This window comes from Pseudophryne corroboree, chromosome 5, assembly GCF_028390025.1.
Source record: "Pseudophryne corroboree isolate aPseCor3 chromosome 5, aPseCor3.hap2, whole genome shotgun sequence".
In the NCBI taxonomy this organism is placed as follows: Eukaryota; Metazoa; Chordata; class Amphibia; order Anura; family Myobatrachidae; genus Pseudophryne; species Pseudophryne corroboree.
This window is the reverse complement of record NC_086448.1, coordinates 158,159,849-158,170,849: the sequence shown is the minus strand read 5'-3', so window position 1 is coordinate 158,170,849 and position 11,001 is coordinate 158,159,849. Positions and strand designations below refer to the sequence as shown.

At 46.0% G+C, this 11,001-nt stretch overlaps 1 protein-coding gene across 2 annotated transcripts in view; it reads left to right on the top strand.

Annotated features, from left to right (window-relative positions):
- Positions 1-11,001, top strand: part of EXOG (exo/endonuclease G) — a 79,212-nt gene that overhangs the window by 57,273 nt on the left and 10,938 nt on the right. The window lies entirely within an intron of this gene.

The following is an 11,001-nucleotide window of genomic DNA, read 5'->3' as shown; positions in this document are numbered from 1 at the left end:
AGTATTTGCTGTCCTCTGTAGTAGGATTCTTGTTTTCTGATCAGTTGAGTAATCACTAGCGTCATTTAATTATAGTATTCCAAAGTGTTTCTGGAAACGTGTGTTGAGTTTTGTTGAACAGCAATGTGTGTAGTCATGTTTTTCTGATATCCAGTTATTTGCATTTGTTTTGAAACATTTGATATTTTTATAGGTCTTCTGTTTTCACTATATTGTCAAAATTGTGAGGAAAGTTAGTGCAAATCACACCGTGTGTACACAGCTTGTGATACCGATGTATCGAAAGAAAAAACAGACTGTGCAGGCAAGGAAATTTTGACTATATTGTGTACAATTTAGTACATAGTATAGTCAAAATTGGCACTTGGTCAAAATCGCAAGTAAATATAGTCAAAATCGGTGGTTCTGGGCTCCGGGGAGTTCAAGGGAAATCGCAAAGTCAAAATCGAAGATAGTCAATATCTCACCGTGTGTATGCACCTTCTCAAAGAGTTTTATTGATATTTATTTTTTCATGATCCACTTGTCTTCTTATTGTGGTTGTCTATTCTAATTTGTAACCTAGGGATTAATGCACCCCCTAACTAATGTGATTAGAGTGACTACAGGGGGGGGTACACACGGGGAGATGTGTGCTGAGCGATCTATCACAGACCGCTCAGCACACATCTCTCCTCCCGCTCAGCACAGCGCGATGTATGCTTCTTTTCTCTTACGTCCTAGAGGATGCTGGGGTCCACATTAGTACCATGGGGTATAGACGGGTCCACCAGGAGCCATTGGCACTTAAGAGTTTGAGAGTGTGGGCTGGCTCCTCCCTCTATGCCCCTCCTACCAGACTCAGTTTAGAAAATGTGCCCGGAGGAGCCGGTCACAGCTAGGGGAGCGCTCCAGAGTTTTCCTAGTAAAGTTTATTTTTGAGTTTATTATTTTACAGGGAGGCTGCTGGCAACAGCCTCCCTACTTCGTGGGACTAAGGGGGGGAAAGTAGTGTTCGCCCTGCAGGGTCTGAGCCACTATCTACGCTGACAGGACACTGGGCTCCTGAGGGGTTGGATCGTTCCCTGCCACAGGGGATCGCTCACCCCAGCAGCATGTTGACACCCCCTTACTGAGCTGAATATCAGTGGCGAGTGAGTCACAGTCCCCCCTAGCAAGCGGGGGGCTGGTGTGAAGATGGCGGCATCGGGGTAGGAGCGCAGTATTAACTGCGCTCTGGAGGCTCAGCGGTACATAGTGCGGCGCTGTGAGGGGCTCCCTGAGCCAGTGCCTACACTCTACACTGGTCACACAGCCTGTTGGGGTCCCCGGATCTCAGCCAGCATAAATCCTCAGGCCAGTATAATCCTATGAAGAGCGGGAAGACAGCGCCATTTTGGGGGCGGAGCTTCTCAGAGCGGACCAAGCAGCGTTCAGCGCAGTTTTCCTGCCTGCACAACGCTGTCGGTGAATAGCAAGTCCCTCCAAAGCAACTCCAGCTATCTCTCACGGTACCAGGGGGTTGTAGAAGGGGGGCGAGGCTGCAAAACGACTGTGTACCTATTAAGGTGCACAGTCAGCGCTGATAGGGGGTCTCCCTTTATATTAAAAGCGCTGTGTGTGGGTTAGCTCCAATCTCTGCGTCTCTCTTGCCATTCTTGGGGGTGAAACTCTGTCTGTCCTCCCGTGTGTGTGTGTGTGTGTGTGTGTGTGTGTGTGTGTGTGTGTGGAGTGTCTGTGGTCTCCATTAAGCAATGTCCAGGGACTCCGTGTCATATGCTGCAGAGGATTTGTCCTCCCAGGATGATCCCATTCCATGTAATCAGGATTGCACTGGTTTGCACAGATACCAGCAAGGGAGCCTGAGTGGTTATCCTCTATCAAATCTATGATTTCTCAGATGTCAAATAGGGTTGCACAAAATGAATCTGCAACTCAGGCTTTACAGAACTCCTATGGCAGTCTGGCCCAGTTCTGGTACATCAGGGCTCCCCGCTGTATATTCACATAAACGTGCTCTTGCACAGATCATGCAGGATGATACCGATTCTGATACTGCAGATGGTGACGGGGATGTGTTGCGGGGTGCAGCATCTCTTGCTAAAGGGGTGCAGTTGATGATAGAGGCTATTAGTGATGTGTTGAATATTGCTGATACAACACCTGAGCAGGTTGAGACTGAAAATAAGAAAGCCTCGCTAACCTTCCCTGCGTCAAAGGAATTAAATGCTATATTTGATAAGGCTTGGGAAAACCCGGATAAAAAATTCCAGATCCCTAAAAGGGTTCTGGTAGCGTTTCCTTTCCCGGTAGAGGATAGGAAAAATGGGGAAAACCCACCTATTGTTGACGCGTCCGTGTCCAGACTCTCAAAAAAGGTGGTTTTACCTGTTCCAGGATCTACCGCCTTGAAAGAGCCGACTGATCGTAAAATTGATAATACGCTCAAATCCATGTACACGGCTACTGGGGCAATACTACGTCCCACTATTGCCAGTGCTTTGATTGCCAAAGCTATAGTAAAGTGGTCAGGCACGTTACTTGAGGACTTGGATACTATGGAGAAATGTGATGTTGAATTGTTTTTCGTAACATTCAGGATTCGGCAGGATTTCTGGTAGAATCCATGAAAGACCTGGGTTCCATGGGTGTGGGAATTTCTTCCATGTCCGTATCAGCTCGTCGAGGACTGTGGTTGCGCAAGTGGTCTGCCAACGCGGAATCCAGGAGAAGTGTGGAGACCCTACCCTACACAGGTCAGGCTCTCTTTGGGGAAGCGTTAGATGCGTGGATCTCCACGGCTACGGCTGGTAAGTCACCCTTTCTTCCCTCAGCTACACCTGCTCCGAAGAAACCCTTTTCTTCAGTTACATCACAGCCCTTTCGGTCTACCAAGCCCTGAAAGGCCAAGCCGTCCAACACCTTCTTTCAGGGAGGTCGGCCCAAGTCCAAGAAACCTGCGGCTGCAGGTTCCCAGGAACAGAAACCTGCTTCAGGTACACCAAAGTCCTCCGCATGATGGTGGACTGCACGCCCCGGAGGTGAGGTCGGTGGGAGCGAGACTCAGACATTTCAGTCATGTCTGGGTGTCCTCCAGCCTGGACCCCTGGGTGCAAGATCTCGTGTCCCAGGGGAACAGGCTGGAATTTCGAAATCTCCTTCCTCACTGATTTTTCAGATCAGGCTTGCCAGCTCTGCTGGCAGACAGGACTGTCCTGCAAGAAGCCGTCCAGAAGTTGGTGGAGGCACAAGTTATTGTGCCAGTACCACCTCATATGCAAAGCAAAGGTTACTATTCAAACCTTTTCGTGGTACCGAAACCGGATGGTTCGGTCAGGCCCATTCTGAACTTAAAATCACTAACCCCTTTCTGAGGGAGTTCAAGTTCAAAATGGAGTCTCTAAGGGCAGTAATATCAGGTCTGGAGGAGGGCAAATTCCTAGTATCCCTGGATATCAAGGATGCGTACATCCACATTCCGATTTGGCTGCTGCATGAAGCTTATCTTTGATTCGCTTTGTTGGACTGTCACTTTCAGTTCCAGGCCCTCCCATTCGTGCTCTCCACAGCACCGAGGGTATTCACCAAGGTGATGGCAGAAATTATTCTCCTCTACAGACATGGGGTGAACATAATTCCGTATCTGGACGATCTGCTGATAAAGGCATCGTCCAAGGAGAAGCTGTTACAGTCCATAACACTCACGACCCAGCTTCTCAGGGAACATGGTTGGATTCTGAATCTTCCAAAATCACATTTGGAACCAACCAGGAAGTTGTCCTTTCTGGGAATGATCCTCGACACGGAGGTGCAGAGGGTGTTTCTCCCAGAGGAAAAGGCGTTGGTGATTCAAACGATGGTCCGAGATGTCCTGAAGCCAGCCCCGGTGTCTGTTCATCAGTGTATTCGCCTTCTGGGGAAGATGGTGGCCTCTTACGAGGCTCTGCAGTACGGGAGGTTTCACGCTCGGTCCTTCCAACTGGATCTCCTGGGCAAGTAGTCTGGATCCCATCTACACATGCACCAGAGAATACGTCTGTCGCCAAAGGCCAGGATTTCACTCCTCTGGTGGCTGCAATTACCTCACCTTCTGGAGGACCGCAGGTTCGGGATTCAGGACTGGATCCTTCTAACCACGGATGCAAGTCTCCAGGGCTGGGGCGCAGTCACTCAAGGGGTAACCTTCCAAGGAAGGTGGTCAAGTCTGGAAGCCGGCCTGCCGATAAACATTCTGGAACTAAGAACCGTTTACAACAGTATTCTCCAAGTGGCCCATCTTCTGAGAAATCGGGCCATTCAAGTGCAGTCGGACAATGTGAAGAGCAGAGCTGCAATGGCAGAGGTAACAAGAATCATCCTCTGGGCAGAAAAGCACGCGTTGGCGCTGTCAGTAATCTTCATTCCGGGAGTAGACAACTGGGAAGCGGACTTCCTCAGCAGACAAGATCTCCAGATCTCCATCCAGGGGAGTGGAGTCTCCATCCGGAGGTGTTCAAGGAGGTAACAGATCTTTGGGGCGTACCCCAGGTCGACATGATGGCCTCTCGTCTCAACAAGAAGCTTCGGCAGTATTGTTCCAGGTCGAGGGACCCGCAAGCAGTGGTGGTGGACACCCTAGTGACTCCGTGGGTGTTCCAGTCGGTGTACGTGTTTCCTCCACTTCCTCTCATCCCAAGAGTTCTAAAGCTCATAAGGAGAACAAGGGTTCAAGCGATCCTCATTGCTCCTGACTGGCCAAGAAGGGCTTGGTACGCAGATCTTCTGGATCTACTACAAGATGAGCTGAGGCCTAATTCCTCTTCAGGAGGACCTGCTGCAGCAGGGGCCGTTCACCTATCAAGACTTACCATGGCTACGTTTGACGGCATGGAGGTTGAACGCCTGATACTAGCTCGGAAGGGCATTCCAAACAAGGTTATTCATACCCTTGTACAGGCTAGGAAAGGAGTAATGTCTAAACATTACCATCGAATTTGAAAAAAATAGGTATCTTGGTGTGAGTCCAAGAAATTTCCTGCGGTGGAGTTTCAACTGGGACGGTTTTCTCCTCTTCCTACAAACTGGTGTGGATATGGGCCTGAAGTTGGGATCTGTGAAGGTCCAGATTTCGGCCCTATCCATTTTCTTCCAGAAACAATTGGCTGCCCTCCCTGAGGTTCAGACTCTTTTTGAATGGAGTTCTGCACATCCAACCTCCCTTTGTTCCGCCTACGACGCCTTGGGACCTTAACGTGGTGTTGCAGTTCCTCCAATCGGACTGGTTCGAGCCTCGACAGGGGGTTGAGGTCAAATTTATTACGTGGAAGGCAGTCACTTTGTTGGCTTTAGCTTCTGCTAGACGTGTGTCGGAGTTGGGGGCTTTGTCTTGTAAAAGCCCATACTTGATCTTCCACGAAGATAGACACGTCAGCAGTTTCTTCCGAAGGTTGTGTCGGCATTTCATATCAACCAACCTATTGTGGTGCCAGTGGCTACTGACTCCTCAATTTCTTCAAAGTCCTTGAATGTTGTAAGGGTTCTGAAAATCTATGTGAAGAGGACTGCTCGTCACAGAAAATCGGACTCTCTGTTATTGGGTGTCCTGCTTCTAAGCAGACGATCTCTCGCTGGATCAGGTTCACTATCCAGCATGCGTATTCTACGGCAGGATTGCCGTGTCCTACGTCTGTTAAGGCCCACTCTACTCGTAAGGTGGGGTCTTCCTGGGCGGCTGCCCGGGGTGTCTCGGTGTTACAACTTTGCAGGGCGGCTACTTGGTTTGAGTCTAACACATTTACAAAGTTCTACAGGTTCGATACTTTGGCCTCTGATGATCTGAAGTTCAGTCAGTCAGTTCTGCAGGAGCTTCCGCGCTCTTCCTCCCGTTCTGGGAGCTTTGGTACATCCCCATGGTACTAATGTGGACCCCAGCATCCTCTAGAATGTAAGAGAAAATAGGATTTTGGTTACCTACCGGTAAATCCTTTTCTCGTAGTCCGTAGAGGATGCTAGGCGACCGCCCAGCGCTTCGTTTTCCTGCTATCATTGTTTGGTTCAGTACAACTTCATTTTAGTTGAGTACTGCATTGTTACTTGGTAAGTAATGTTTCAGCGGTAGCTGAGTTTCAAGCTAATGCTGCTTTCACATCGCAAACCCTGCTTTTGAAACGGTTCTTTAAACTGTTCTTAAAACGGGTCTGAGCAGTTAAACCCCCTTTACATCGCATGTTGTAACTGGTATATTACCGTTTCATTACAGTTTTGGTACCTTTCACACTGAACACGTTTCTCCCATAGAAAACAGTGGTTGTCATTTTAAATGGACTTTTCTGGCCCACACATTATTAATAATAATTAATAATTTGGCTAGTCGTACGATGGAACCCAGCAGCTTCAAGCATCTTTACCATGTTTTTGTAGATTACTGCATCCTTCACTGTCCCAGTGATTTGTCTAGCAAATTCTTCATCCCCTCTCATCCTAAGCAGCTCCATAACCTCCTCATCACTCCAATTTGCCATTTTAAACTGTATTCTGTATAATAAAATGCTTCTTCACTCTCATGTGTTTCCTCCAGTTTATTTCCTGCTTCTGCCTGGTGACATCACGCATGGAGACAGCCTATCACCTTCTGTGGTTTAGAAATACCGTTTCTGAGCCTTTCACATTGCACAATAAAACGGGTCTGAACCGTGTAGGACCCTGCTTTTTAACTGTTTTAAAATACCAGTAATCTGTAACCAGTAAATTCAAAGTGGCCCTTTCACACCGCAACTAGAACCGTTTTGGAAGGCTTAAAAAACGGCAATTTACCGGGTTATAGCTGCGGTGTGAAAGGGGTATAAGTTAGCTTGATGTGCCTTGTATGTGTGAGCTGGTGTGAATCTCGCCACTATCTGTTAAATCCTTCTCTCGAAGATGTCCATCTCCTCGGGCACAGTTTCTAGACTGAGTCTGGTAGGAGGGGCATAGAGGGAGGAGCCAGCCCACATTCTCAAACTCTTAAATTGCCAACGGCTCCTCAGGGACCCATCTATACCCCATGGTACTAATGTGGACCCCAGCATCCTCGACAGACTACGAGAAAAGGATTTACCGGTAGGTAACCAAAATCCTATTTTTCCCCTTCCATGACCCTGTTTCAATGTAACTGACTCTTTGGCTGGAATTCAATTGTTAGAAAAGTTGGTTGGGTGTCTGTTTTTTCCTATCTAATAGATAGGAAAAAACAGACACCCATCTGGCTTTTCAAACAATTGAATACCCCCTTTAAGTTCTACCATCACTATACAAATTGGTTCTTAATATGATATGTACTTTTTGGTGCCTGTGCATGTTTTTTTTTCCCTCTAACCTCTATTTCATGTTTCTGCCTTAAGTTTTCCCCACCTGTGTTTGTGACAGTGTGTTGCTGTGCTGTATTGTCTGTTCCAATAAATACAGATTTAATTTAAAAAACCCCCACTAAATATTACCAATATACAGCAGCAACAGAAGTGAAGAAAAAAGTGCGGGTGCAACAAATAGTAAAATGTCTCTCTCAAAAATAGCCAACAGACCAAACAAAGGCCCAAATGTATTAAGCTTTAACAAGAGATAAAGTGGAGAAGGATAAGGGGGCAAATGTATTAAGCCTGGAGAAGTGATAAGTTGAAGGTGATAACATACCAGCCAATCATTACGGGTTTGAAAAATGACAGGAGCTGATTGGCTGGTGCGTTATCACCGTCCGCTTTATCACTTTTCCAGGCTTAATACATCTGCCCCAAAGAGTGATAAATGACCAGCCAATCATCTCCCAACTGTCATTTTTCAAACACCGCCTGTTACATGGCAGTTAGGAAGCTGATTGGCTGTTCATTTTTTACTCTTTGGAGTCTATTCATGAAGCAGTGAAAAGGGTGGAGAAGTGAGCAAGTGCAGAAGTTGCCCGTGGCAACCAATCAGCATTGAAGTGACATTCATAATTTGCATATTATACAATTGTACGGAGCAGCTGATTGGTTGCCACGGGCAACTTCTCCACAGGCTCACTTCTCCACTCTTTTCACGAATAGACTCCTTTATCCGTGTCCACTTTATCTCTTGTTCAGGCTTAATACATTTGATCCATTATTCCTAATTAGTAATCTTTATGAACTTTACTGTAGCTCTCCCTTGGTGTTGGTAATGATAATGTCGATATTATCTTAGACCGCAAAGCTATACCTCTAAATACACTATTATCGTGGAGCAGCTATGGCCGCTAGGCGGAATACACGTGCTACGCACTTTGTACGCTATTGGCGTACAGAGTCCTGCACGAGGTACGCACTTGGCGTACACACGCCGTGCTGAGTGTACAGAGTACACACAGCGAGCGCACACACACTTGATAACCTTTAAACCTTGTTAATGATACAATGTAATGATATGCTTACACTTTAAACCCTTAGCAGCAAAGTACTGCAACGATGATATACCTTAAACCTTAAGTAGCGCTGACGGTACAAAGTACCCGCAGTACGTACACCTTACCAATACCTATACACCTTATTCAGATAAATACACTCTAAAGCCCTTGCAGGAAAGTGAAAACACAACACTGATTTGTAGTTGCAACCACAGGGTTCTAAGGCCACAGTGGATTAATTCCAAAAGGTAAACAGTACAAATCATACACTACAGGCTAACAAGTAAATCTAAAAAGAATAATGGCTACAGAGAATGTACATACGTGAGAATGTTCGCAAGCGCAACCCGAGTCGGTCCTCCGCTGGTCATACAGATAGCGTTCAGAGTCTTCTGACCGGCCAGGCAACAATGGGCTTTTTATACACAACATGCATACACAATACAATGGTCACTGTAATCTCATTGTCCATTGGACAAAGGGATGTGTCTTTATATTACAGAAGAGGTCATAGGTGGATTTGAATAGGTGGGCGATATCTTTCCCCAACTGCTCTTGTGGGTGGTATCCTCTGGATTCCCGCCGCATACATAATATACAGTAATTACAGTTAATGTTCATATTCTATTTTTGTACATAACTATACGCAGGAACAAGCAATCTTTCTCTAACCAACACCGGAATGTTACCCTCAAAATACCCTACAGCTGGATACTAGACATCACCTTCCAACCTTTATCTGACCCTTCCTATCATGCAAAGGCGAATCTCTCTGTCCAGGAACTGTTTGAACTATTAATACTCGCTGACATGGTCTAGGGGAACTATATCTAAAATGTACACTATTTGGGTTAAATATGTAATGTTCTAATAACCCTCTATGCGCTCACAAACTCTACCGTAAATGCGCATACCACGCGCTAAGGCGCATGACCGTGAAAAGCTCCGTTACGCAAATTGCGGATATGCGCACGCACGGCAGACTGAGTGCACGCGCAGCGGGCATGTGCATGGGGTTAGTACAAGGCATATACATTACAATATTTTTCGACTTTGACAGTCCACCCTTTGGCAGTCAACAATAACTGCCACTATCTAAACATTAAACAGAAAAATATATATACAATACAATATCTATAAAATAATTGGATGGTAGGAGGAGAGGAGTAGGCGGGAAATGTATGACCTAGTGGGATAGTAAAAGCATGTATGTATGAAATTCATGTCTGAGGGGCATGTATCATCGTGCCGTACATGTTCTAGATAAGCTTCAAGGTATTGCGAAGTATACATTAAATCCTTCTTATCCCGTATTAAGGGTCTGTAAGTGGGCCAACAAACACTACCGAGCTCTTTTCGGCTTCTTGTTCCAACAAATGGGGTGCACATTTAGTTGATACATGGAGGGGGAAACACATGTGAATGCTAATATATGTATATATATCACCTGTCGACTATGTGTGTCACTACCTGAAGGTTGTAGAGATGAAGATAAGACACGTATCACAAATACATTCACATAACATTTGTGCAATCGTTCTTGGATATTGATTAAAGTCTTGTCCGGATGGGTGTATCTTTGCTGAAAGTGTTAATCAAAGTCTTTTGAGTGTCCATCAAAGTCTTTTCCGAATGGGTATTGTTCATCAAAGGTATTTTCCGAATGGGTATTGTTCATCAAAGGTCTTTTCCGAATGGATGTATTTTTCCTTGAGGGAAAACAAAGGAGAAACGGGTGAAAGAAACGGACCGTGGAATCACGTCTTATCACAACATTGTCTCGATTGATGGGTCATAAATTAAATTGGTTTGTGTACCAATGCCCCCGCTCCTCATACTCATCACTTTGGTACTGCGCTTGCGCCGCATTAAAATTCGAACACATCTAAATATCAAACCAATCATTTTGACAACTCCCAGGATACAAAGGAGAAACTTTCCTACACTCACGATAACATTTTGAGCCCATTCTCCTAAACCTGAGAACCAATTGCGTGGGTTCAACCATGAGACCCAGCCGGTCAGTTCATTACTCACAGCAGTAAGGGTAAGGTTGTGTCTCCTTCGGAACTCCCATTTCAATTGCAAGATATCGTCCATCTTTTGATCTATGACCTCGGTTGGGTCATCAGTGCTGTTTGTAATGTACGTGCAGCACTTCACACCATACTGAGTTGCTAAGGTGACACAGTACCCGCCTGTCACTGCTGTTATATAATTTAGAACCATCCTGTGCTGGATCAGTTCCGTTTTGTAAGCTTGCAACTCCCTCCCTGTATACCTGAAGGTGTCCTCATACATCTCGGTGATATTATCTATCAGGTTCGCTAGCGCATGAATATACCTATAATTTATAATTCCTCTGGCGGTACGGGTGATATCTAACGCGAGCAGGAATTGAATCCCGGTGGATTCGTGGATCAAATCAGAGGCTGCGTGCTCTGTCCTATCTATAAGGTGTCTCTTACCAATGTGTTCATAGTGAGTGTGAGTGTAAGGAGCTTGAGCATTGCGGTGAACGTCTTTCATCTTATTATGGGTTATGGTCATAACTTCTGGCAACACTCTTCCAATGTAACACAATCCCCCTGAGTTTGGGGCAAGCCACTTATACGCCTTCCTCCCGCATATGAAATATGCATCATCGGGGA